This window comes from Sus scrofa, chromosome 2 (genome assembly GCF_054392235.1).
Source record: "Sus scrofa isolate SSC_HxYL_T2T_F1_AM1 chromosome 2, Sscrofa_HxYL_maternal_Yorkshire_Landrace_v2.0, whole genome shotgun sequence".
NCBI lineage: Eukaryota > Metazoa > Chordata > Mammalia > Artiodactyla > Suidae > Sus > Sus scrofa.
Genome location: NC_139384.1, coordinates 122,773,522 through 122,799,368, shown reverse-complemented (window position 1 = coordinate 122,799,368; position 25,847 = coordinate 122,773,522). Strand labels below are relative to the sequence as shown.

At 34.4% G+C, this 25,847-nt stretch overlaps 1 long non-coding RNA gene across 5 annotated transcripts in view; it reads right to left on the bottom strand.

The window, feature by feature from the left end:
* The window catches only part of LOC110259772 (uncharacterized), an 835,641-nt gene that overhangs the window by 279,849 nt on the left and 529,945 nt on the right, over positions 1-25,847 (bottom strand). For all 5 annotated transcript variants that reach the window (XR_014838463.1, XR_014838462.1, XR_014838465.1 and 2 more), the window contains one exon: positions 6,283-6,381. This is a non-coding gene — a long non-coding RNA (uncharacterized LOC110259772). The remainder of the gene's footprint in view (positions 1-6,282; positions 6,382-25,847) is intronic.

Sequence of the window (25,847 nt, the reverse complement as noted above, 5' to 3'; positions counted from 1 at the left end):
CCTGCTCCATCCCACTCTCTTCTAGTAGCTGCATAGTATTGTACTGTTGCAAAATTCAAGAGTCTGAGTAAACGGCTACCCACTGACTGATATTCAGCTTGTTTCCATTTAGATTACTCACCCCTGCTAACAGGGTTCCAGGGCACATCCTTATATGCACACCAGTGCATATTTAGAAGTATACAGATCTGTAGAACACATCCCAATAGATGAATTTATGCTTAAAAGTACATGCATTTTAAAGTCTGATTAATACTGTCAAAATGCTTTACAGCAAGGTAGCTCTTTCATCAAAAGTTTGTGAGGTTTTTTAACAAGGTTATTCAAAGTTGAACAACTGTTGTGTTAAGTGATTCATGTGTTTAAAGTCAAAATAGTAACTGACAGAGGTCACAGAGAATAAAGTTTTAATTGGTGTGAGGAGAAAAGGGAGTTCTTCCTTAGTCGCTGGGACTTGGGACACCTGTGTGATTATGAATTTTGGTTCCATAAATGCCCAAATCAAGGCAGATTATTATTTTATATGTGATACCCTCTTCATTCTTAAAAAAATTCATTATACTATATATAAGCCAAACTCCCACCTAAGCAGTTAGAATTTAATTGCATGAGGTACTAGTGATAACTGCTTAGTTCTTTGGACAAAGGTAAATTTATATATTCACATTTTATAACCTAAAGCAACTTCGAATAAATAGGAATGCTAAATTTTTTTTTTTTGCCATTTCTTGGGCTGCTCCCGCGGCACATGGAGGTTCCCAGGCTAGGGGTCCAATCGGAGCTGTAGCCACTGGCCTACACCAGAGCCACAGCAATGTGGGATCTGAGCCGCATCTGCGACCTACACCACAGCTCACGGCAACGCCGGATCGTTAACCCACTGAGCAAGGGCAGGGATCGAACCCGCAACCTCATGGTTCCTAGTCGGATTCGTTAACCACTGCGCCACGACGGGAACTCCAGGAATGTTAAATATTAAAAGTCATATCACCAAAAGGATGAACATCTACCATCCACAGCAGTAGCAGCAATAGACAACCAACTAGGAATGAATATTTAACTACAATCTTAAGAGGAAAGAACTTTCAAAACCTCCAAAAGGTAGAAAAAATTGACAAGTTTTAGTAAAGATAGAAAAAAAGATACATTTTAGTAAAAATGAATATTTTTGCATAATAAGCAAATTAAAACATTCAATATTTTAGAAAAGCACATGATAAAATGTAAAAAGTAAAGATTGATATTGGTTTTAATAAATATAAAACATATTATTACATAAAAATGACGTTAAAAAACTAAACATTAAGACTTAAAATAGGCCAAAACATGAAAAACTATGTTAAAGAGAAATTAGGCCATAAACACATATCTGGAATAGTGATTCTCAATTTCACTAGAAACCAAATAAACACAAATTAAAATAATATACTATATTTAATGTATCAATTATAAAACACTTAGAAAGATACTGAGAAAATCCTGTGGCTGGCAAGAGGGAAATGGACATTGTAATAAACTGCTAGCAGCAATTTTAGAAAGCAATGTATTACTAAAGCGCACACTTCTAGATGTTATGCTCCACATATAAATTATTTTCTCTCTCCTGAGAAAATAATATATATATAAAATAAAATTTAATCATTAAAATTATTAACAGCAGCAATATTTATGAAAGCAAAATTTTTTATTCTACCTAAATATTCAATAAGGAAATAGGTATCTATGAATATACCTATGTCATCACACTCTGATTATGATGCAGAACTTAGGAATGCTTTAGAGGAACAATAATAAGGACATAATTAGTACATAATAAGTGTAAAAAGACACAAGAACATTACAATCAGATCTGTAGGGAGAAACACTCATTGATAGATTTAAAAAAATGAAAGAAAATAATCAAAATATTTGTAGTCGTTATATTTGCCTATTAGATCTTTAGGTGGTTACTTTCTAAATACATACTTCTACATATCTGAAATGCTTTTTGGTTAGAATGTACAATTTTATGGTGAAAGTGTAATTTCATAAAATGAAAAATATTTTTGTTTTGTACAGTAAAAATTCATTCTTACTCTACTTTTTTGGCTTTAGGGAAATAAATTTTAACCTCTGGATTCTGAGGTTTTTTTCTTAAATTCCATGTGATAGGAATCCACCCCTTACTTGAATGACAAATTACATACCTGAAAGAAGCAGTCTCTGTGTCATTAATTTTGCCTCCTAAAGGGTTTTCAGAGTTGTCCAGTCTTTAAAGCACTTCCCTCCAACGTATTTGAGAAAGATAAATTCTGTATTGCATGTATATTGTGGTAAGTAACAACTTTAGCAAAAGGCAGTGATTCCCTCCACCCTCCTTATGAACCTGTGTAGGTGCATTCATTTTCAAGTTTCTGTGAGTATAAATCTTGCTCAATGCTTTGTATTTGCAGAGAATCTGTCACTAAGGCATGCAGACTTTAGTGCATTCAAGCACTTCCAGAAAGGAACAAAGAAAAGTGAGGTGCTTGAGTTAAGTTGCCCACGGTAGAGTAGCTGAAAACGGATACTCAAAATTTCCACTAAATGGTATCCACATCTTTTAAAATTTTCAATTTATCAGGATACACTGAAGTCTTTAAACTTGTTCTATATTATGACCACTGAGTTAGAAGAAGTAAAAACTTGGGGATGTAAATGACAGTGTGACTGACAGCAAACTTTGCCTGGAGGGCAACTCAAAGTAGAAGTAGATGTACATTCCAAAGTAGAAGTAGATGTACATTCAGAGTAGAAGTAGATGTACATTCACCCAGCTCCAAGATCAAAGTCTTAGCATTTTTTAATAGACTGTGTCAAACCTGAATCTTAAGAACAGAGATCATTCAATAACTTAAGTGTAAATGTGCATGTGCATTTATATACAAATACACATATTTGTACACATATCTATTACACGCAAGGAATGTTATACATCCCTTTCAGTAAGTTTAAAAATTTAGCTTGCTAAATAATGGAATGTGGTGGGTTATTTCCTGACCCAACATCAGATCTCTCAATTTTTATCTAATTAAACTAATTAGGAAACACAGTATTTGATCATTTAGAAACTACAAAGATAGTCTTTAATCTTCAAAGCAGTTTGCTATGTTAATTAACTTATTCTTATATTCAAGAGCATATTTGTTATTTTTATGCTGACCTCTGAATGTTTTCTGCATGTCTTATTGTGAAGAATAAAAGACTAGTACATTAACAAGGTAAAATTTCTTACATGGCTGGTCTAAGTTTTGACACTGATTCTTTAACAGCAGAAGTCTCACAAAATGCACGGGTTTGCTACCGTCTGGAATACTGCGCAGCTTACAAATACATTTCCCTGGAGACCTCATCAGCTTATGCATTTTTTAAGAGACACCTAGCACTACCGGCAAGTCAAAGGCAGTTTCCAGCATCACAGATCTTCCAGCTGGCTTGAGTTTTGCTGCCTCTATTTGTACATCTTCACATGAGGAACACTCTAGGAACTAAAAACTGTTCTCTCCTTCATTATGCATGTGGCATGCGATGCAATTTACCACCTAACAGATGTCATAGCTAAGTACCCAGGATCATGTCATGATTCATTCATCTTAAGACAATCTGCTTCAGAAAGGCATGGCTTTTTATAAATTGAGAGAATTTGGCTTTTGAGTAATTCTATAAAAAGCTATTTATAACTGTAAATTTTTTCTTAAAACAATTACAGACATCAGATTGTTTTCAAGTTAGCTGCCATTTTTTTTTTGGTTTGACTTTGAGTATCTCCGCCACTGAAAAAATAAAAAAGCATCAAAATTTTTTTTTTTAACTAAGATGATTACTGAGGTAACTCTGGATATTATCCTAAAAGTTAGGTTTTGATGTCTAGGCAAATTTGGCAAAACATTATTTCTCTGCCCTCATAAAGCAAGCAAAAAATTCCTGCCGGGTGGTATTTTACATAATATTGTCATTAAACATGGTCTATCTTTAGCATTAGAAGCAGACAGTAATAAGTCAAATAGGGACAAAGAATTATCTGAATCTGAAGAGATACACTTGCAATGAATAACCAAAATTATTATTAAGGGTAGAAATATGACATCTAGATTAGTAAAGTAAAAGGTTGAAATAAATGTTTAACTATTGCGAGTAATTATCAAAGGCTTTTTTCGTCAAAGAATATGTTACATAGTCTCCTATTTTGGGAGGCTGATTTTTCTATGCTAGAATAAAGAACCCATAGATTCTTTGCTGCAGCTGTTTCAGTCTTGATTAATCTAAGTACTGTAACCATAAAAGGAGAAGTAGCTTAATTAAAAAATGTTAGAGCAGAATAGAATACATTTACAATAATTTCCCTTTTCTTTTTGGTTAAATGCAACAAAGAATATCATCCTTCCTTTTAGAGGGAACAAATCAATATCTGTGCCTTTGTAATTACCCTCGAGGCACAATGTTATATAAACACATGCACAAATAAGGGAATCATAGGTTAAAAAGCATATTCCTTAGTATTAAAAAAAGAAAACTATTTAAGTCTTGTTACATTTATTTCTGTTCTTCTCCTCCAATCAAATACTATCAATGCAACTTCCAACCTTAATTCCATAAAAACTTTTCTCCCAAATGTGTGTTTGTTATTTATTACTCAATTCTATTTTCATTTCCCCCTCAAAGGGATCCAAATTGACTTCCTTATTATCTCGAGGTAAGTATGTCTCATTGGGTTGATATTTAGCTTGTTTATAAAATAAATGTATCCTTTTAATATTTACACAGCTCTTGGGAAGTATGAGGTAAAGCCACAGCAGGAAAGTTTCCCAGTGAGGAATTCTGTGTTTTCCTCTCCTGTGAATATAGAAATTGATTTCCTATGTGCATTTGTAGGAGCCCTATGGGAGATAGTTTTCTTATGATTGTGCTGCCAATTGCTTTCAGTAAGTATTTGTAATGATAGCCTATAATGGGAGAGAATACATAGTTTAAACTAGAACAGATGAATATTTAAAATTTTGATTGTATGTTGGTAAGTTTCCTTTTTGATAAGTTTAAGAACATATCTAAAAGTTTTCGATAGTCACAACAGGAAAAGCAAGAGTATTAGGTAGAGAGTTTTGCAGTGTTTATCACAATGATCTATGATTCTTACCTTCCTCAGCAATTATTTATATTTCTTTACCATATAACCCACCTAGTTTTATGGTGGTTGCTTTGCATCATGGCTGAGATAGGTGACAATCCAGATATAGGTTATTTTTCAGTGGGAATGTCACACAAAAACCTGAATTATTTCTGTTCAGTTCTGCCCTGTGTTTGATTTAACTTTAAAGGATTTTTTTTTACTACTCCATGTGAAAATAATAAAACATTTTTAATAATGCCCAATAATACTGTTTTCAGAATAAAACTAAGAACCACCCACTGCTTAGCTCCCCAGACTCCATATTAAAGGCTAAACAAAACATACCGCACAAAATTAAGGGAAGGAATGGGACTAAACTGGATTGAACAACAGGAGAGTATTTTATTTCTTCAGCTTAATTATATCCTGGGAATACAAAGGTATCCATACCCCTAATATAAAATTGACAATAATACTTTGCTTTGCAGATCCTTCAGGAATTGACAGAAGAGGCAATTTGGTTAGAATGTTTTCTAATTTTTTCTCCTTTTGGCTAAATTCAGATCTATAAATTGCACATGGTAAAAGGAACAATTTCTGGGAGTTCCCGTCATGGCTCAGTGGTTAACAAATCCTATTAGGAACCATGAGGTTGTGGATTTGATCCCTGGCCTCGCTCAGGGGGTTGAGGAGCTGGCGTTGCCGTGAGATGTGGTGTAGGTTGCAGACGCAGCTCAGATCCCGCGTTGCTGTGGCTCTGGCATAGGTCAGCGGCTACAGCTCTGACTGGATGCCTGGCTTGGAAGCCTCCATGTGCCGGAGTTGCGGCCCTAGAAAAGGCAAAAAGACAAAAAAAAAAAAAGAACTTCTTTATTGTTTTTAGAAACATATGAAGGGAGCCTCAATCTTTTTTTTTTTTTTTTTTTTTTTTTCCCTCCACTGTGAGACTAGTCTATAGATTCTGTTTCTTCTATACATAAAATGTGCCTGCTTTCCGGTTGGCTCTTTTGGAAGAAGGAGCTTCTTGGTATGGCAGAAATCCCTAAGAAGACTCAATTGTCAAGTTGTCTTGAGTTGCCCTTGAATTTATTGAAAAAGTAAGAGACTTGATTTCAGGAACCTAGAGAGTGAGAGAAGCCATCTTTTAAGGGACATACCTTGTTCAAAACTGGCAACAAAGGATACTTGCACTTGAGGTTCTTGCCAAGGGAGGAGAAGCTATAACTGCTGCCAAGTTATATCCAGCAAAAGAAGACCTGTCAAGAGAGAAACAATATATATGAGGTTCATCCAGCCCACCCTTTCTGTTAGATCAGGTGGTCTTCTATCCCCAAATTTACATTCCTTCAGAGGACAAGGCAAGTAATGTAAATCAGTGAAACAACACATGAGGCGAGGGTGTTTAGAATTAACATTCAAGTTTCTAATGGAAGAAGAGAAAATGTACATCAGTTTCTCTGATGAAATGCACATGCCATATGCTGTAACACAACTATGTGTCTCTACTGATTGGTCCCAATATGTGGCAAATCCCAGCTTTTCCACTTACAAGGTGTTTGACAGAACAAGTTCCTAAAACTCTCTGTACTTCAGTTTCCTCACCTGGAAAATGGGAATTATAACAGGATCCTACCCCATGGAATTACTTTGAGGAATAAATGACTAGATATATTTAAAGGGCTTCAAACAGTACTGAGCACATACCAAGGTCTTAATACACATTTATTGTTATACATGCTTATTCTGGGCCTTTTTCTCAAAATTTGTTTTTATACAGAGTATACGCGCACATACTCATTAATAAAGATATTATTAAAAATGGATTTGGAGTATATGGGAGAAGCTCCAAAGACTAGATAATTCATATCTGTCACCCAAGAGCCAATCTCTACTCTCCTTCACTCTTTTCTGTCTTCTCTGTGCCCCAAGAGGCTGACCTCTCTGAATGACACAAACTGGCTTCTGAGTTCTCAGGCTTCCAGGTAGATCTGCATAAGGGGAGCTACCAGCTGGATATTGGACAGGGTAAGGAAAATCATGTCTGGGTATTTATTTGTTTTATCCCTGTTAGAATGTTGCTGGTTGGGTGGGTTCCTCTTGAAAGAAGCCATAACAACTTTCATGGTTCTCTTTTTTGCCTCTTTAGGGCTAGGAGGTGACAGCTTCTACTCTAGCTACCCCTGACATGTTAAATCATTGTGCATGCTCACGTTTGTCAATAAACTTCCTTAACAAACCTGTTTGATTGTGTCATCTCTTTCTTGCCTGGACAAGACTGATATAGACTCTTATTTAAAATGCCTTAATATCTTCTTTCTTCTTTCCCTAAATCCTGATAAAATGATAAAAGACATAATAAAATGAAAATGAATCCGTGAATGCCTAGATACCTAACGTGAGTGACAGCAGCAGAAAATACGAGTAAAATGACATTTACGGTGAAAATCAACTGAAATGAGAACCATGCCTGTCCACATAAGGACCCTCAAAACAAATGAATTTCCTGCCTCTCCAAACAAAAGCCTCAAATAATCTACATTATAGACAGCAGAAAACAGTTATAGCAACTAGTGGGACTGGCCTAAAGTAACTATGAAAGCAAAACATTTGAAGCAGTACTATCCTCCAGAAGGGTTCCTCAAAATAAATTGTGAGAATAGTTCCCTGAAGAGCGCATTTTGACCTAAGAGACACCTGGAATGCCTTTTGCAGGCCAAAGAAACAGAATCATTTCCAAAGCTACAAGTGGAATAAAGATACATCTGCCTGGAATGGCTCTGATGATATTGTGCCTAGAGGGTAGAGTGTAGAACAGACAGTCTTTGAAAATACCAAGTCACTATAAAAATTATAGCATTCATGTTCCTAGTCATCAGGAAACTGATATTCATATAGTTATTACAGAGTGAAAAAAAGAATACTGAAAATACATTATTCAGATAAATATAAAATGATCCAGAAATTTAGTTTCTTTGAATCTATAAAACTGGATTTTTCCTATTTGAGCATTTATGTGTACAACCATGGATATGCGAAAACAAAATACTGGAAAAAATGACTTTCTAGATTCACTGGAACTTTATAACAATGTCAGAAATCAAGAAGGGTTTTCTTAATATAAATGTATAGGGTCAAAGCAAGGGTAATAAAGTGTGTGTGTGCATGCGTGCACGCAAGCACATGCATGTTCCTCCAGGCAAATCTGCACTGCTGAAAAGCAATGAGATGGTGTCCACATGGTATGTTCCCTCCCTTCATTATTAGTAACCTACTTTTACTGTAATTTTCTCTGCAAAGAATGTACACAATATAAATGTTCAGTTTTATAGTTGTTTACATTCCAAGCAGATGAAGTGAGAAAAAAACATTTTCTCTTTCATTTTCTTGCATAGTAAATGTAAGGGATAGTTAATGGTAGAAATAAGGCTCTTTCCTTTAAAAACAACAGTGACTTACAACTACCAACAACACAACCATAATGTGTCCCATAATACTTTGTCATTTTAAAATAACTTAGATACATATTTTTGTGGTTTGAATATCAATTCATTATAAATAGCTGAAATCTCCTGAACATCTAAATATTTTAAACGTGGTTTGAAGTAGCCAAATTTATTATTATGAAATTCTTTTAAGACTAACTTAACATCATGGTTACCTAACTTCTCTCTAACTAAAGCAGGACAAGCCAAAGCAAAACAAAAACAAAAGCAAATGATGGACTTTAAAGGAAAAGAAAGAAGAACCAAAAATGGTTAAGAGAAGTAAATAAACTATACATAACGCTTCAGTGTCTTAGTCATGTGGTCCATGTCAATCACACAAATGCCTTTTAGACAATGTATGCTTTACATATACTCTTGAGAAGTTTCTACAATAGCACAGTTTGGTGGATGTTTACTTCATTGGGTAACATAAGCTTAGTTCTCATCTGAATCCCTACAAGTGACTTCTAGAGCATCAACAATAATATTCCAGAGACTTTTTTTCTAGACACGAAGATAAGCCTATTATTTATCTATCCGTGGTGGACATAACTGCGCCATATCCTAAAGGTGCTTCTGGCATGAGGTTTCCCAAATCTGTTTTTGGAATATCTAACTCATTAAAGGACTTTTAAAGATGACTTCTTTGGCACAAGCTCTGAATAGAGTTCATCTTTATTAGGTCCCAAATAACCACTGAGGTTTTTAGGTTCAGAGTAGAGAACTAGAATTTAAACATCCTCAACCAAGAAGTTAACTAACTTTCTCAGTTAAATGGACAAAATTTCAAAGTAATGTGAATATTTGATTTTTGTTTAATTTAATCTCCATTAAGAAACATTGTTTATCTTTTGAAAAACAGTAATTTTACTGTGGTAAATACACATAACAGAATTTACTATTTTAACCATTTTTATGTGTACAGCTCAGTGGCATTAAGTACATTCACATGCTATACAACCATCACTACAATCCACCTCCAGAACTTTTTCATCTTCCCAAACTGAAACTCCATATCCATTAAACAACCCCCATTCCTCAATTTTCCCAGTCCCTGGTAACCACTATACTTTCTATTTCTAAGAATTTGATTACTCTAAGGACCTCATATAAGTGGAATCATATAATATTTGTCCTTTTGTGTCTAGTTTATTTCATGTAAAATAATGTCTTCAAGGTTCATTCATGTTGCAGCATATGTCAGAACTTCATTCCACTGCATGTACATACCATTCTTTTTTAATCCATTAGGCCATTAACAGACACAGAGTAGTTTCCATCTTTGGACTGTGTGAATAATGCTGCTATGAACATTGGTACAAATATCTGCTTCAGTCCCTACATTCATTAATTAAGGTATATACCTAGAAGTGAAATTTCTGAATGATATGGTAATATATGTTTAATTTTCTGAAGAACTGCTTTACTCTTTTCTACAGAGGCTATATCATTTTACATATGTACCAACAATGTATAAGGATTCCAATTTCTCAACATTTGGCCAATGTTAGTTATTTTCTTTTTTTTTTTTTTTGATAATAGTCATCTTAGTGGGTTTGAAGGGATATTTCATTATGGTTTTGATTTGTATTTCACTAATGATTGGATACATTGAACATCCAAAAAGAAAATAATTTTTGAGTTTGTTTTTTAATTACAATCACCACTCAAACCAGAGAGTTGAAAATTCTTTATAAAATCATTTGGATTGATCTACTATTATATTTTTTTAAAGGAAAACTTAAAAAAACACTGCATATTAAATTAAATTTTTAATTAAATTCAGTTTATAAGTAAAAAAACATCACAACTACTCTTTGGATTGAAATAATGGAAATATTTTATACACCCTGTAAATTGCTAATTTACTACTTAATTTCTCAACTATATGAGTAGCAGCCTCATTAGGTAAAAAGTATACTGAAATATGAAGAAAATGTTTACACCCAAAGAAATAAGCAAGCAAACTATGGAACTGACTAAAGCAATAGTCAGACTGAGTATCAAGAAATGCCAAAGAAATACTGTCAGTATTTAAATTTTAAAATATCTTCTTTAGGAGACAAAGGTAATTTAAAGAGGCTATGAGATGAGTTAGTACTCTCATTTCAGAGGCCTTCATTAATCTTGTAGATAAATAATGGGGAACATGGCAGGAAGGAGCACGAAGGATGGTTAAAGCCAAGAATATGGTCTATTTGGAAAACAGATGGCTTGTAAAAAACAAGTTTATGAACGAAAGTTTGCGGGAATTTTGGTGATTGGATTTAAGAATGGTTTTCCCTCCACTCTGAGTATTTCCATTTGATCAGAGAAAGCTCTGTGGTGATATTTCTGAAACTAGTGACTCTGATGTTGCCAGCCAAGGAGTTTCAATGGTTTTCTCTGAAAAGTAGTTTCATACTTCCTTTTCCAAGACAATAAATTACCCAAACAAAAGTAACATGTGTAGTTTGCTGGAGGCCATATAAAGAAAGAGAGAAATGTGTTTGTGCAGCAACAAAAGACTGTGGTTTTATTGGCAGCATCATCAAAGCTAATCCATTTGCTTGCCAAGGCAGTGTGAATCCACTGCAAGATGTGTTGAGTCTGTTAGAGAAATAATTTTCCTGGAGCACCCACTTGTAGGCTAAATATCTTTCTTCAAGTTCCCTGATTGAGAAGGAAGATTTCTCTGATAGTCCATAGCTGCTTTCATCTTTTGGTTTTCATCCTTTCAGGAATTATATATATAATTACATTTTGATTCTCATCAGTCAGCAATTTTTCTATCAAATCACTGAAAAGACTTAGTCTGGAAGCCCTCTCCTAACTGTCTGATTAACAATCACATCTGACCTTAATGAGTGGGAATCACTTAAGATATGCTTCTAAGAATTATTTTGAACTGTTTTAATCTACTGACTAGAAGTGTTCTTATTTTGTGAAATAAATAGGGAATATTCCAAGTTAGAGGCATTTTACTCCTGTCTTATGATGATACATACTAAATCTATGAATATGGGCCATAGAAATCCACAAAATCTTATTTAGCTTTAATCCAAAGATTGTGCTCTATTTCCTAAGCTCTCATTTAAAGACAATGAGGGATTTAAAGTAAAACCCTTTTGCTTGTGAAGCTAAACCTTTACACTGAAAATCACTGAACATCTTGTTATCTGGTTGAGCCTGCAGCCAGCTGGAATGACATAAACAAGCAAAAAAAAAAAAAAAAAATACAGAACCCTGATTCACACTTTGAAGTCCTTAATTTTAAAGTCTAATATAATGGTTTAGATACTGTAAGTAATTATGTGCTACAATTTGTTCAACGTATTTCAGTTATCTTCTTTTTTAAAAAACATGATTCACTTCATCTTTAGTGTAGGAGTGATCATGGTTATATAAAATTCACAAAATTAATACATTTAGATTTAGGAATTAACAATTGGTTTTACTTTGTATATGATTTCTTTATTTAATATATTTGGTAAGGAAATATTTTAAGAAATGCTAGCATAATTTTTATGGTTTTGGTGTATTTATATTTGTGGTCAGGTAATAACTTATCACACTTGCTAACATAAAATGGTACTGGCTTATATTACTGTACCTAACTTATAAAATCAGGGTAGACCATGAATCTGAATTTTTGCCATGATGTTCTATGTTACCTAATTCTATCACTGGGAGATGACATTTTAAAACAACTGTGGAGGTACCAGATGAAGACGGCAAAGAAATGAGATCACCTTCTCCCATAAACACATCAAAAAAAATCTACAGAGAGAATGATTCTCACAGAATATCTACTGAATGCTGGCAGAAGACCTCAGACTTCTAAAAAGGCAGCAAAATGTCCACATAATCAGGTAGGACTACAGTGAGAGAAAAAAAAAAAAAAGGAGAGAGAGAGAAAAGAGAGAGAAAGGAATCAGGACAGGACCAGCACTCCTGGGTGGGAGCTGTAAAAGATTAAAGGTTTCTGCACACTGTGAGACACTTGACTGGTGAGGATATCAGCAAGGCAGAAAGGGAGCTTCAAACCCTCAAAGAAAAGCTAAGCAGTCAGTCTGAGGAGGGCAAAATGGAGAGAGTCAAAGAGACCGTGCTGCTGCCTGGAGCACCCCAGGTTGAGACATTTGTCTGCTTGGAGACAGAGGTCTGGGTGCTGAGGCTCAGGCCTTGGAGGTCAGACTCAGGGAGAGGACTAGGGATGGATGCATGGAAACAGTCAAGGGGGCTAAACAGTGATGTGCCACAGCCAAGGGAGTGCAGGAAGAAGTCTAGGCTGCCAGAGAAGAAAGGTGCCATTTTTGGGGAATATGGAGGAGGAGGGTGGGATGGGACTACCACAGAAAATCCTTTCTCCATGTGCATGGGCTCTCAGGGGCAGGAGCAAGCTGCCAGTGTGATCTCGGACTCAAGAAGTGGGCATGGCATGCTGCCACTAAGGGTCCCAAGACCTGGCACTGCCTGGTGCCACTGCCTCCCCAGGAGCACACATGGCCTGCCACCAATGCTGCTGCTACGGACCCTGTAATCAGTGCCACCTGTCACCACCACCTCTTCTGGAATGCACGCTCCACCACTGCCACTGATGAGGGCCCCATGATAGGGTGCCAGCTACCACCCCCACCTTCCTGGGAGTGTACACAACCATGTTTCTACACACCCCCTATAAAGAGGATAATGGCCTGTGCATGTTGAGGAAAGAAACTGGAAGAATCCAAACCAAAGCAGCCCTCATGCCAAAAAAAAGTAAATATACGCAAGCTACCCAGGGATGCTCCTGCATATAAATAGCCCTCCAAGACTACAAGAGATAACTGTTTCCCCTAAACTCACAGAGTAAGAGAAATACAAGCATGAAGTTCCTGTCATGGCTAAGAGGAAATTAATCTGACCAGTATTCATGAGTACATAGGGTTGATCCCAGGATTTGCTCACTGGGTTAAGGATCTGATGTTGCTGTGAGCTGTGGTACAGGTCACAGACACAGCTCAGATCTGGCATTGCTGTGGCTATGGTATAGCCAGTGGCTACAGCTCCAGTTCAACCCCTAGCCTGGGAACCTCCATATGCCATGGGTGCCGCCTAAAAAGACAAAAAAAAAAAAAAAAATACAAGCAAAATGAAGAAGCAGAGGACCTATTCCCAGGTAAAAGAACAGGAGTAATACTCTGAAGAAGCAAACAATGAAACAGACCTCTTTAGCCTAGTAAACACTGAGTTCAAAAAGGAGGTAATGGGGAGTTCTTGATGTGGCTAAACAGAAACAAATCTGACTATGAAACATGAAATTGCAGGTTTGATCCCTGGCCTCACTCAGGGGGTTAAGGATCCACCATTGCCGTGAGCCGTGGTATAGGTCACAGATGTAGCTTGGATCTGGTGTTGCTGTGGCTCTGGCATAGGCTGGCAGCAGCAGCTCCAATTAGATGCTTAGCCTGGGAATCTCCATATGCTGTGGGTGCAGCCCTGAAAAGACAATAAGATAAAAAAAACAAAAACAAAAACAAAATCCAAAAAGGAGGTAATGAAAACACTGAAGGAGTAAAGAAAGACTATCAATAAAGTGCAAATTACTGTTAAAAGGAACTAGAAACTATAAGGAGGAGCCAAGAAAAATTAGAAAATTCATTTTCCAAGACAAAAACTGAACTAAAGGCATATAATAGCAGAAGAATAATGCAGAGGAACAAATAAGTAACTTAGAATAAAGGAAACCACCCAATTAGGACAGCAGACAGAAAGCCAAATGAAAACAAACAAACAAACAATAGCAATGTAAGAGACCTGTAGGATAATATAAAGTATGCCCATCTACACATACTAGAGATTCCAGAAGGAGAATAAAGAGAAAAGGGGATTGAAAAAATATTGGAAGAAACCATGGCTGAAAATTTCCCAAATCTAAAAAAGGAAACAGATATGCAGATATAGGAAGCAAAGAAGGTCCACAACAAGATGAACCCAAACAGACCTATACCAAAACATAACATAATAAAAACAGCAAGACAAAGAGAGAATTCTAAAGTCAGCAAGAGAAAAACAAAGAGTTAATTACAAAGAGAACTCTTATACGGCTAACAGTTGATTTCTCTACAGAAACACTGCAGGCCAGAAGGGAGTAGCAATATACATTCAAAGTTCAAAAAGGAAAGAATTTGCAACCTAGAAATTCTACCCAGCAAAATTATCATTTAGAATAGGAGGAAAAATAAAGGATTTCTCAGACAAACAAAAACTAAAAGAATATCGCAATACTAAACCTATCCTAAAAGAAGTATTGAAAGACCTCCTATAAAGAGAAAAGAAGCAAGAACACTTGCAAAGGAGAAAATCACAACTGGAGAAGAATCACTTAAATATATCAGTATACAAATCAAAAAGAAAAAAAAAAACTCTTTTTAAGAGTGATGATAAACACAGGGAGAGCAAAAGGATAAAAATGAAGATGTAACAAAGGTCATTATAATCATAAAATGCGTGTAAGGAGAGTAAGAAAATGTACTCTTTTTTAAAGAAAATATGTTTGAGGTTATATGACTATTAGTCTAAAGCAAGCAGATATAGGAAGGGGTTAAAATACTTGAAAACCAGGGCAACCACAAATCAAAAAAAAAAAAAAACAAACAAAAACAAAAAAAAACCCCCCACAAACCAAACAGATTCACAAAGTGCAAAATAAGATTCTACAAGCATAAAGTAAAAGGAAATCATCCAACCAAAAAACAAAAAAGTAACAAAGCAGGAACACAGAATCAAATGGAAAACAAGGTTTAAAATGGCAATAAATACATATCAATAATTACCTAAAACATCAATGTACTGAATATAGAGGGAATGCATCTGAACATAATAAAAGCTATTTATGTCAAACCCACAGCCAACATAATACTCAACAGAGAAAAGGTGAATGCCTTCCTGCTAAAATCCAGAACAAGACAAGGACTCTCACCTTCACCCCTTCTGTTTAACATATATTGGAATTTATAGCCATAGCAGTTAGACAATAAAAAGAACAAAAGGTATAAAAACAGAAAATGAAGATCTAAAACTTTCATTATATGCAGATAACATGATACTATACATAAAACCCCCAAGGACTCCACACGAAAACCACTTATCTGATCTACGAATTCAGCAAAATAGCAGGATACAAGACTGACATTCAGAAATCAGCAGCATTTCTGTATACCCACAATGAAATACCAGAAAAGAAACCTAAAAAAATAAAAAAATTTTAAATTCTACCCCCCCCAAAAAAAACTAGAAATAAACCTGACCAAGGAGGTGAAAAATTTATGCACTGAGAACTATAAAACATTAACAAAGAAAATTAAAAAGGATTCTAGGAAATGGAAAGCTATCCCATGCTCTGGGATCAGAATAATTAATATTATTAAAATGGCCATATTACCCAAAGCAATCTATTGATTTAATGTGATCCCTTTCAAATTGCCCATGACATTTTTCAAAGAATGGTTAACAAATAATCCGAAATTTTATATGGGGCCATAAAAGACCTAGAATTTCCAAAGCCATCCTGAGGAATAAAACATGGCAGGAAGCAAAACTCTCCCAGACTTCAGACAATACCACAAAGCCACAGTATTCAAAACAGCATGGTCTGGTATAAAAACAAATGAATGGATCAGTGGAATGGAAGAGAGAGCCCAGAAATAAACCCAGACACCTATAAGTCAATTAATTTTCAACAAAGGAAGCAAGAACATAAAATGAGAAAAAGACAGTCTATTTAGTAAGTGGTGCTTGGAAAGTGGGACAGATACTCAGATCCCATGTTGCTGTGCTGTGGTGTAGGATGCAGCTGCAGCTCCAATTCAATCCCTTGCCTGGGAAATTCCATATCCTGTGAGTGTGGTCCTAAAAAGAAAAAAAAAATGTGTAAGCTGCTCTTAAAACCATAAAGGCATAATCAGATCTCTTGGGGCAGAAAGGACATCAGGTGTTCAGTTAGCCTTTCCCTTATCTAGGCCTCCAGCCTCCTGGGCTAGGAGGGCACACGAGCATTTGAAGTGCAGAAAAATTTTAGTCCTACTCATATTAATTTTTATTTCATCCTTACAAAACTCACATTACTTAAAAATATACATAATATGGTAATAGTATCCATAATCAGCTTGTAAAGACACACATTTCTTGCACAAGTACTATATGAAAATAATTGGAGACCACTTCTGTGAGCAATACTGAAATCAAATAATACTGGCAAAAAATTGAGGAGTGCATATTGAAGATGTGTTTTACAGTCCCTGTACCATATTTCAATGCTTACATGAAATAGGTACTTAATAAATAGAATTGAATAGTTTTCCAAGACTTACTCTTTTTGATTGTCTATTAGACAAATGAGTTGGACAATTGTAATATACTTTATATTCTCAATTATTTGTGTTTCAGAAAATAGTTCTGTTCTATGAGAATGCAGACAAGCTGATCTTTGAGGCAAGCAATTGAGAGAGAGAGAAAAAAATACGTACATGTTTAACAAAAAAGTTCACCAGATTAGAACATATTCTTTCTGGAATTTTTTTGTTGCTATACCTATTATCTGAGATTTTCACATTTAAACATGATTAGAGAAGGAACAGGCATTTTAAAATTTATGTAAAGATTATGAAAATTAAAGTTATATCTATGATTCTAGATCACCTAACTATATATAAGCAATATACCTAGATTTATTTTCTATTGAAGTTGGTTTGACAATAAGTAAAATCTGTTTGCTGTCATCAAAATTCAGTTTAATAGACTACTACTGTTTTATTTTAAGTGCACTGGTTCAGTAATTCACCTTGCTTTTTAACCATCTAGGAATTATTCCTACTGCAGTAACTGGTATAACATATTGGTTTTTACCCTATACAAAAGTTTGGTTAATTAACACTGTAACACTGAAATAGTGAAAACAAGAGCAATGTATTAACAATGTGTCAGATACTTTAATTGACTACTACATTTAATCCTTACAAGAACCCTATAAAATGGGTTAATTATTAATCTTGTTTTCTATGTAAGAAAACTGAAATTCAGAGGGTTAAGTAATTTTCTCGCATTACTGGATGTGAACTCCATTTTTCATGGATCCAAAATCTATCAGAGAGAAACCCTTTTTTATAGCTATCATGCAGCCCTTGATATTAACCATTTGTTTTATGTATACATGCTACTGGTGATAAGGTTGAGGACATAAAATCATTGTTCCTGGACAAATAAACTGAATTACATGTTCGAGGTTGTGATTCACTGTATCATCTATTTAAAAAGCCAGACTTTGTGGTTTGAACCAGTCCAATGCTCTAAGATGAGATAAAATTAATTCAAGTAACATTCTCTACTACTATCACTACTGCTGCTGCTGCTTTTTCTCATTCTCTAGCTTCCTTCTCTGCATTATTACTGTCATTATTATTATTGTTATTAATTGATTACACGAACATTTATAGCTTTCTTTCCTTTTAGAAAATGCTTTCTCTCCTTCAAATATGATTTCCTACTACAGCAGATAAAATTTTGGAAAGCTGAATTTTAAGCTTTGTAAAAGAAAATATTTTTTAAAATCAGATTTTAAGGAATCAGTCTTTGATAGCAAAAACAACAAGCTAATTAACTTAATTTCTTGGACACACACTACAAGTACTATAATAACTGCTTCAGATTCATGGATAAATGATACTTTCTTCTCCTTAAAAAACAGATATGTGAATAATTAATTATAATAACATATTGAATTGCTATAGCAGTCAATTCATTTACCAGATGCCATGGGTGTAATAAGAAATGAAGAATTCAATGGGAAATGAGAGGAAGGCAAGTGAACCTGTCTTGAAAGAATTTTACAATGTAAAAGAGACAAGAAGGAATGATATTGACCTCTATACTTTTTAGTAATTTAGTTCTAATATTATATGATGGAGTGATTATAGAATAAGCTTATTTATTATCTTAACCAATGAAGAGGATTTTGGAATTTGGCTACTTGAGTATTTTTCACTTCTATTTATTGCTCAACTTTAATTCATCTGTCTCCTCTGTGACCACCTGGGCCTACCTCACCTCATGAACTAGCTTGTCCCTCTTTTGGGACAGGGTGTACAACCAAGGGCAAAGGAGCATGAATGAACCCAACTATCAGTGCTTCTACTCCCCAAACTGGGAAGCAGACCCCACCCTTGACAGGACAGTGACAAAGGAAAGAAGAAGCCCTGCCTCATGTCCAGCACAAGCTATAGATACTGTAATAATAACCACATCGCCTATCAAGGGGATAATGGCCATCACACCCTGAAGAAAGCTGTGGCCCATGTCAATAGAAAAACCAGACCTCATGCCAACAACATTGGACACCACCATCTACATAGGGATGCTCTAACATAAAAATACCTCTTTAAGACCTCAGTATATAATTGTTTCTCCTAAACTCATATAGACCGAGAAGGTTAAGTAAAGTGAAATGGCAGAGGAACTACTCACAATTAAAAGAACTAGGGAAATTCCCTAAAAGAATAAATAATGAAATAGACTTTATTAGTCTATTAGACCCTGAGTTTTAAAACAGGTAGTAAAAATGTTAACTGAATTAAGAAAGATTATCGATAGAAATGCAGATCACTGTAACATGGAACTAAAAACTATAAATATGAACTGATAAAAAACAGACAATTCAATTGCTGAGATAAAAACCAATCTAGAAGCAATAAAGAGAAGATTAAATAACACATAAGTAGGAATGAGTGATCCGGAAAACAGAATAATGGAAATCACCTAATCAGAACAGCAGAAAGAAAGACAAATAAATAAGTAAATAAATAAAGCAACATACACTATCTATAGGATAATATAAAGCATGCCAACCTATGCATAATAAAGGTTACTGAAGGAGAAGAGAGGGGGGAAAAGGGAATTAAAAATGTAATGTATACATGTAAGGATAACCTGACCCCCTTGCTGTACAGTGGGGAAAAAAATGTATTTGAAGAAATTATTTGAATACTCCCCAAATCTAAAGTAAGAAACAGATATCTAGGTACAGGAAGCACAGAGGGTCCTAAACCCAAAAGACTCACACAAAGACATATCATAATTAAAACAGCAAAAGTTAAAAATAAAGAGGATTCTAAAAGCAGCAAAAGAAGAGCAAACAGCCAATTATGAGGGAGCCCCAGTAAGCAGCAAGTTACAAAGGCACCTCCATAAGGCTATCAGCTGATTTCTCTGCAGAAACTTTGCAGACCAAGAAAGAGGTGGCATGATATATTCAAAGTCCTGAAAGGAAAAAACTTGTAACCTAAACTACTCTGCCCAGTAAAATTATCTTTTAGAATAAATGGATAAAGGATTTCTCAGGTAAGCAAAAACCAAAAGAATCTGGCAATACTAAACCTACCCTAAAGGAAGTACTAAATCTACCCTAAAAGAGTAATTAGTCTTCTCCAATTAGAAAATAACCAAGAATTTATAGGAAAGAGAAAAATCAGAATAGGAAAGGTAACTACATAAAATGATTGAAGATGACTTAAATGAGCGAGGATGTAAATTAGAAAAAAAATTGGATAAGTGATTATAACTAAAACTAACAATTAAAGGATGATTATGGAGATGTAAAATAGGACATCAAAATTTAAAAATGTGGATGAGGGGAGAATAAAAATGAAGATATTTTAAAATGTTTGAACTTGGATGACTATCAGTTTAAAGCAAGCAGATATAGTTACGGATGAACATACTTGAACTCTACAGAACTGCAAATCAAAAATATACAACAGATTCACAAAAACCAAAACGAAAGAAACTCAGGTATGCTAGACAAGAAAATCATCAAACAATACAAGAAAAAACAAAAAGATGAAATAAAAAAGAAGAGCTATAAAACAAAAGGAAAACAAGGATTAAACCAGACAATAATTACATACCTATCAATAATTACCTTCATTGTTAACAGATTAAATGTTCTGATCAAAAGAAAACTGTCAGAGTGGGTTAAAAAAACAAGAACTTATAACATGCTGCCTACAAGAGACTCAAAGTGAGAGATGGAAAAACATACTCCAAACAAAGGCAAACTACAAGGAAGCAGGGGTAGCAATACTTATAGAAGATGAAATAGATTTTAAAACAAAGGCCATAAAAAAGACAGTATATACTGATGAAGGGATCAATACAAGATGAGGGTATTACATGCATTAATATATATGCATGCAATATAGGAACACCTAAATATATAAAACATATACTAAGACAAAGGGAGAAACTGACATCAATGGATAGATATCTAAACAGATTCTCAATAAGGCAACAGAGATTCTGACACAATAAGCTAGTTGGACTTAATTGATAGAAACAGGACACTACATCCCAAAACAAACAAGAATACAAATTCCTTACAGGCACACAAGGAACTTTTTCAAAGATAGATGATATACTGGTTCACAAAACAAGGCTCAAAAAATTTAGGTCAGAAATTATTTCAAGGATCTTTTTTGATCCAAATGGTATGAAACTAGAAATTAATGAGATAAAGAAAAATGGCAAAAGAATGAATACAGAGAAAGTAAACAGCATGCTACTAAAACATCAACAGGCCAATGATGAAATCAAAGAAGAAATCAGAACATATCTCAAGACGAACAAAAATGAAAATACAACCATACAAAATCTATAGAATGCAGCAGTAGCAAATCTAAGAGGAAAGTTCCTAGTGATACAAGCCTTCCACAACAAACAAGAAAAATCTAAAATAGACCACCTAACCTACCATCTAAAACAATTCAAATAAAAACAAGCAAAACTCAAAGACAGCAAAAAGAAAGAACTAATGTAGGCTAGAGAGGAAATGAAGAAAACATAGCTTTAAAAACAATAGAAAAGATCAGTAAAATTGAGAGCTGATTTTTTGTAAAGATAAACACAATCAACAAAGCTCTAGACAGGCTAACCAAGAGGAAAAGAAAGATGGCACAAACAAACAAAACTAAGAAATGAAAGAGGAGAAATAACCAATACCACAGAAGTACAAAAAAGTCATAGAGGAATCAGGCTCCTTAACGTCAGACTACACTAAAAAACTATATACAACAAACAGTGTGATGCTGGCACAAAACAGACACATAGATCAATGGAACAGGATAGAAAGCCCAGACATAAAAACACACACTTACCATCAATTACTCTATGGCAAAAGAGGTAAGAATATGCAATGGAGAAAAGAGTGCCTCTCAAATAAGTGGTGCTAGGAAAACTGAACAGCTATTTTTAAAAGAATGAAATTAGAACATTCTTTAACATCATATACAAAATAGATTAAAGACTTAAATGTAACTCCTTGAGGAAAACATAGGCAGAACACTCTTTGACATAAATTGCAGTAGTATTTTTTTTTTGTCTCCTAAAGCAAGGGAAACAAAAGCAAAAATAAACAAATGGGGCTTATCAACAAAACCAAAAGAGAACCTATTGAATGGGAGAAGATATTTGCAAATGATAATATGACTGGTAAGAGATTAATGTACAACATACACAAACAGTTCAATCAATTCAACATCAAACAAAACCCCCCCAGAACAAAAAACAACCTGATTAAAAAAAGAGCAGAAGAACTGAATATTCTTCCAAAGAGGAAATGCAGATGGCCAATAGGCACATGAAAAGATGTTCAATATCACTAATCATCAGGGAAATGTAAATCAAAATCACAATGAGCTATCACCTCTTATCTGTCAGAATGGCTATTTTCAAAAAGAACACAAATAACAAATGTTGGCAAAGATGTAGAAAAAAAGGAACTCTCCTATACTGTTGCTGGGAATGTAAATTGTTGCAGCAACATTGAAAAACGGTAGAGAGATTTCTCAAAAAACTAAAAATGAAACTACCATATGACCCAGCAATTCCACCCTGGGGTATACATCTGAAAGAAACAAAAACACTAATCCAAAAAGATACATGCACTCTAATGTTCCTGGCAGAATTATTGACAATAGCTAAGATACGGAAGCAACCTAAGTGTCCATCAACAGATTAATGGATAAGAATTGTGGTATATTTATACAATGGAATATAACTCAGCCATGAAAAAGAATGAGATTCTTTGCCATTTACAGCAGCATGGATGGGCTAGGAGGGAATTATGTTAGGTGACATAAGTCAGAGAAAGGCAAATACTATACAATACCACTTATTTGTGGAATCTAAAAAGTAAAACTGGTGAATAAACCAAAAAACAAACAGGATCATAGGTACAGAGAACAAATTAGTGGTTACCACTGGGGAGAGAGAAGGAGGGAAGGGAAACACAGGGGTAAGGCATTAAAAAAAAGATTCCTATGGGATTGTATGAAATCAGGTTTGTGAAACTTCTGAAAATTGTAAAGTGCTACAGAGTTTAAAGAATTATTCATTCATTTAATCTTTCATTCATGAAAAAAAGTTAAATTAAAAAATTAAATTTAAAAAGATAAAGATAATTTACTAAAAACAAAAACAGTGCTTTCCTAACTGGCAAAAACTATTACAATTAAAAGCAAGAATGTTGGGGAGTTCCCATCGTGGCTCAATGGTTAACGAATCCGACTAGGAACCATGAGGTTGTGGGTTCGATCCCAGGCCTTGTTCAGCAGGTTAAGGATCTGGTGCTGCCGTGAGCTGTGTTGTAGGTTGCAGATGCGGCTCAGTTTCCGCGCTGCTGTGGCTCTGGTGTAGGTCGGCTCTGGTGTAGGTCGGCAGCTATGGCTCTGATTCGACTCCTAGCCTGGGAACCTCCATATACTGCAAGAGTGGCCCAAGAAATGGCAAAAAAATAAATAAATAAATAAATAAATAAATAAAAGCAAGAATGTAACCAATATATCCACCATTATTATTATTATTCATTAGTCTAGAAGTACTATGTAGACCAGGAAGACAATAAAGGAAAATGATTAAGTGATGAAAGAGTAGAAATAAATCTTATTACAACCAAAGAACCCTGGCTTAAAAAAGCCACTAGAATTAATAAGAATTAATACATCATTTGGCTAAAACACAAAACACAAAATTATGTGCTTTTTTCTATATTAATAATAAGCTCCTGGAAATAAATATAGCAAAAAATCTTAATAATACCATGAAAAAAACATAAAATTCTTAGGAATTAATAAGGAACAAGATCTATATAAAGAAAATAATAAACTATTACTGAAGGACATAGGTAGGACAAAGAATATGTCTACAAAGAGAAGCTTATTTAACTGGATAGAAAAAAACTTGCTACCATTAAAAATAAGTTGGACAAATTACAAATTAGGATCTCAAGAGGTTTTTTTTTTAACCTGGATAAATTATTTTTAAATGTTCATATAAGAAAAAATATCTAAAGACAGTCAAAAAATTATGAAAGAAAATAATAACAGAGATGTGTCCTATAAAATAACATAAAATAGCTCAATGCCAATTGATATGGTAATGGTACAGGTATGGATAAGCACATCATACAACAGAATAGTGATTCCAGAAAAAGATCCAAATGTATATAAAAACTTAATATAGGATATAACAGCCTTTCAATTTAGACTGAAAAGACTGGTTCTTGATCAACTACTCCTCTATCTGGAAGACAAAAGAAACTAAGATCTCCACATTATAGCATATAAAAACTAAATTCTAGATGGGGCAAAAAAAGAAATGTAAAGAGTGGAATAATAAAAACCTTACAAAAGAACCTAGGGAAATTATTTTAGTTTGGGAAATATGGGAAAATAGAAAGGTGCTTAACTGAATTTAAGAAAAAAAGAAATTATGAAATTAAAGATGTATATTGTAGTCCATATGAAATTACAGAGACATAATATACAAGCAATAGATAAATAATATATTTGGGAAATATCTAAATGTAGAATACAAATGCAGTAATTTAAGGTACCCTATGATCTAGCAATCCTACTCCTGGGTATATATCTAGAAAAGAATGAAAACATTAATTTGAAAAGATACATGCACCCCAGTGTTCACAGCAACACTATTTACAATACCTAAGACATGGAAATAATCCAAGTGCTCTCTACAGACAAGTATCTTCAGAAGATGTGGTATATATACATATAACAAAGTATTATTCAGCCATTAAGAAATAGTGAAATATTGCCATTGGCAGCAACATAGAGAGACCTAGAGAATATTACTCTTAGTGAAGTAAGTCAGAGAAAGACAAATACTATAGATTAACTGCATGTGGAATCTAAAAATAATGCAAATTAATCTGTATACAAAACAGAAACAGACTCACATACTTACTGTTACCAAAGGGGGGGCAAATTAAGAGTATGAGATTCACAGATACAAAGTGCAATACACAAAATAGGTAAGCAATAAGAATTTACTGTACAACGCAGGGAATTATATTCAATATTTTGTCATAACCTATAATGAAATATAATCAGAAAAAAAATGCTATACACCTGAAACTAGCACAGTAGTGTAAATCAACTGTACTTTAATTTAAATATATTACTGCATTTGGGCAGCTCTTGAAAATTTACTACGAAATTGTATTTGTAAAAACCAAGAGGGAAGGAATAAAATAGCAATTTATAGGCGACCAAACCAATCAGCTTGCAATTATAAGAAAAATCTCTAAACTCACTAGTATTCAGGGAAATCTGATGGGATGGGGCTTATATTTACTATTTGAAAAAAAAATGAAAGACCAGAAACTACTTTCAGTATAGTAATATGAATAAAGGATTGATAGAAATGTGAAATACTTTATCCATTTTGGAGAGCAGTCTGGAAACACTACTCAAATCAATTTGAGTCCATCCAATATCACTCTCTCTCTCTTCCTCTGCTCTCTCCCTCTTGCCCTAATTTTAACAATCCCACTCTTGTGAATCCATGCCATTGAAAGAATAACACCCACATACATGGATGTATCCAGAAGGAAATGAATTTATCTTTGAATTCATCTTCACTATAAAACACTGGAAACGCACTAAGTCATGGTTAAATTGTTGTACATCAAGGCCCGGGACTCTTCTGCAGCCATGCCAGAGAGAGACATAGAACCAACTGGGTCATTTGCAATAATCTCATGAGGTGTTTCTCAGAGGAGAAAGCAAGATGGAGAAAGTATGTAGCCCATATTCCATTTTTGAAAGAAACCATGAACAACCCCATATATATGTGTATACAGATATATATATATATATCTGTATACATATATGTATACACATATGTATTCATATATGACTATATGA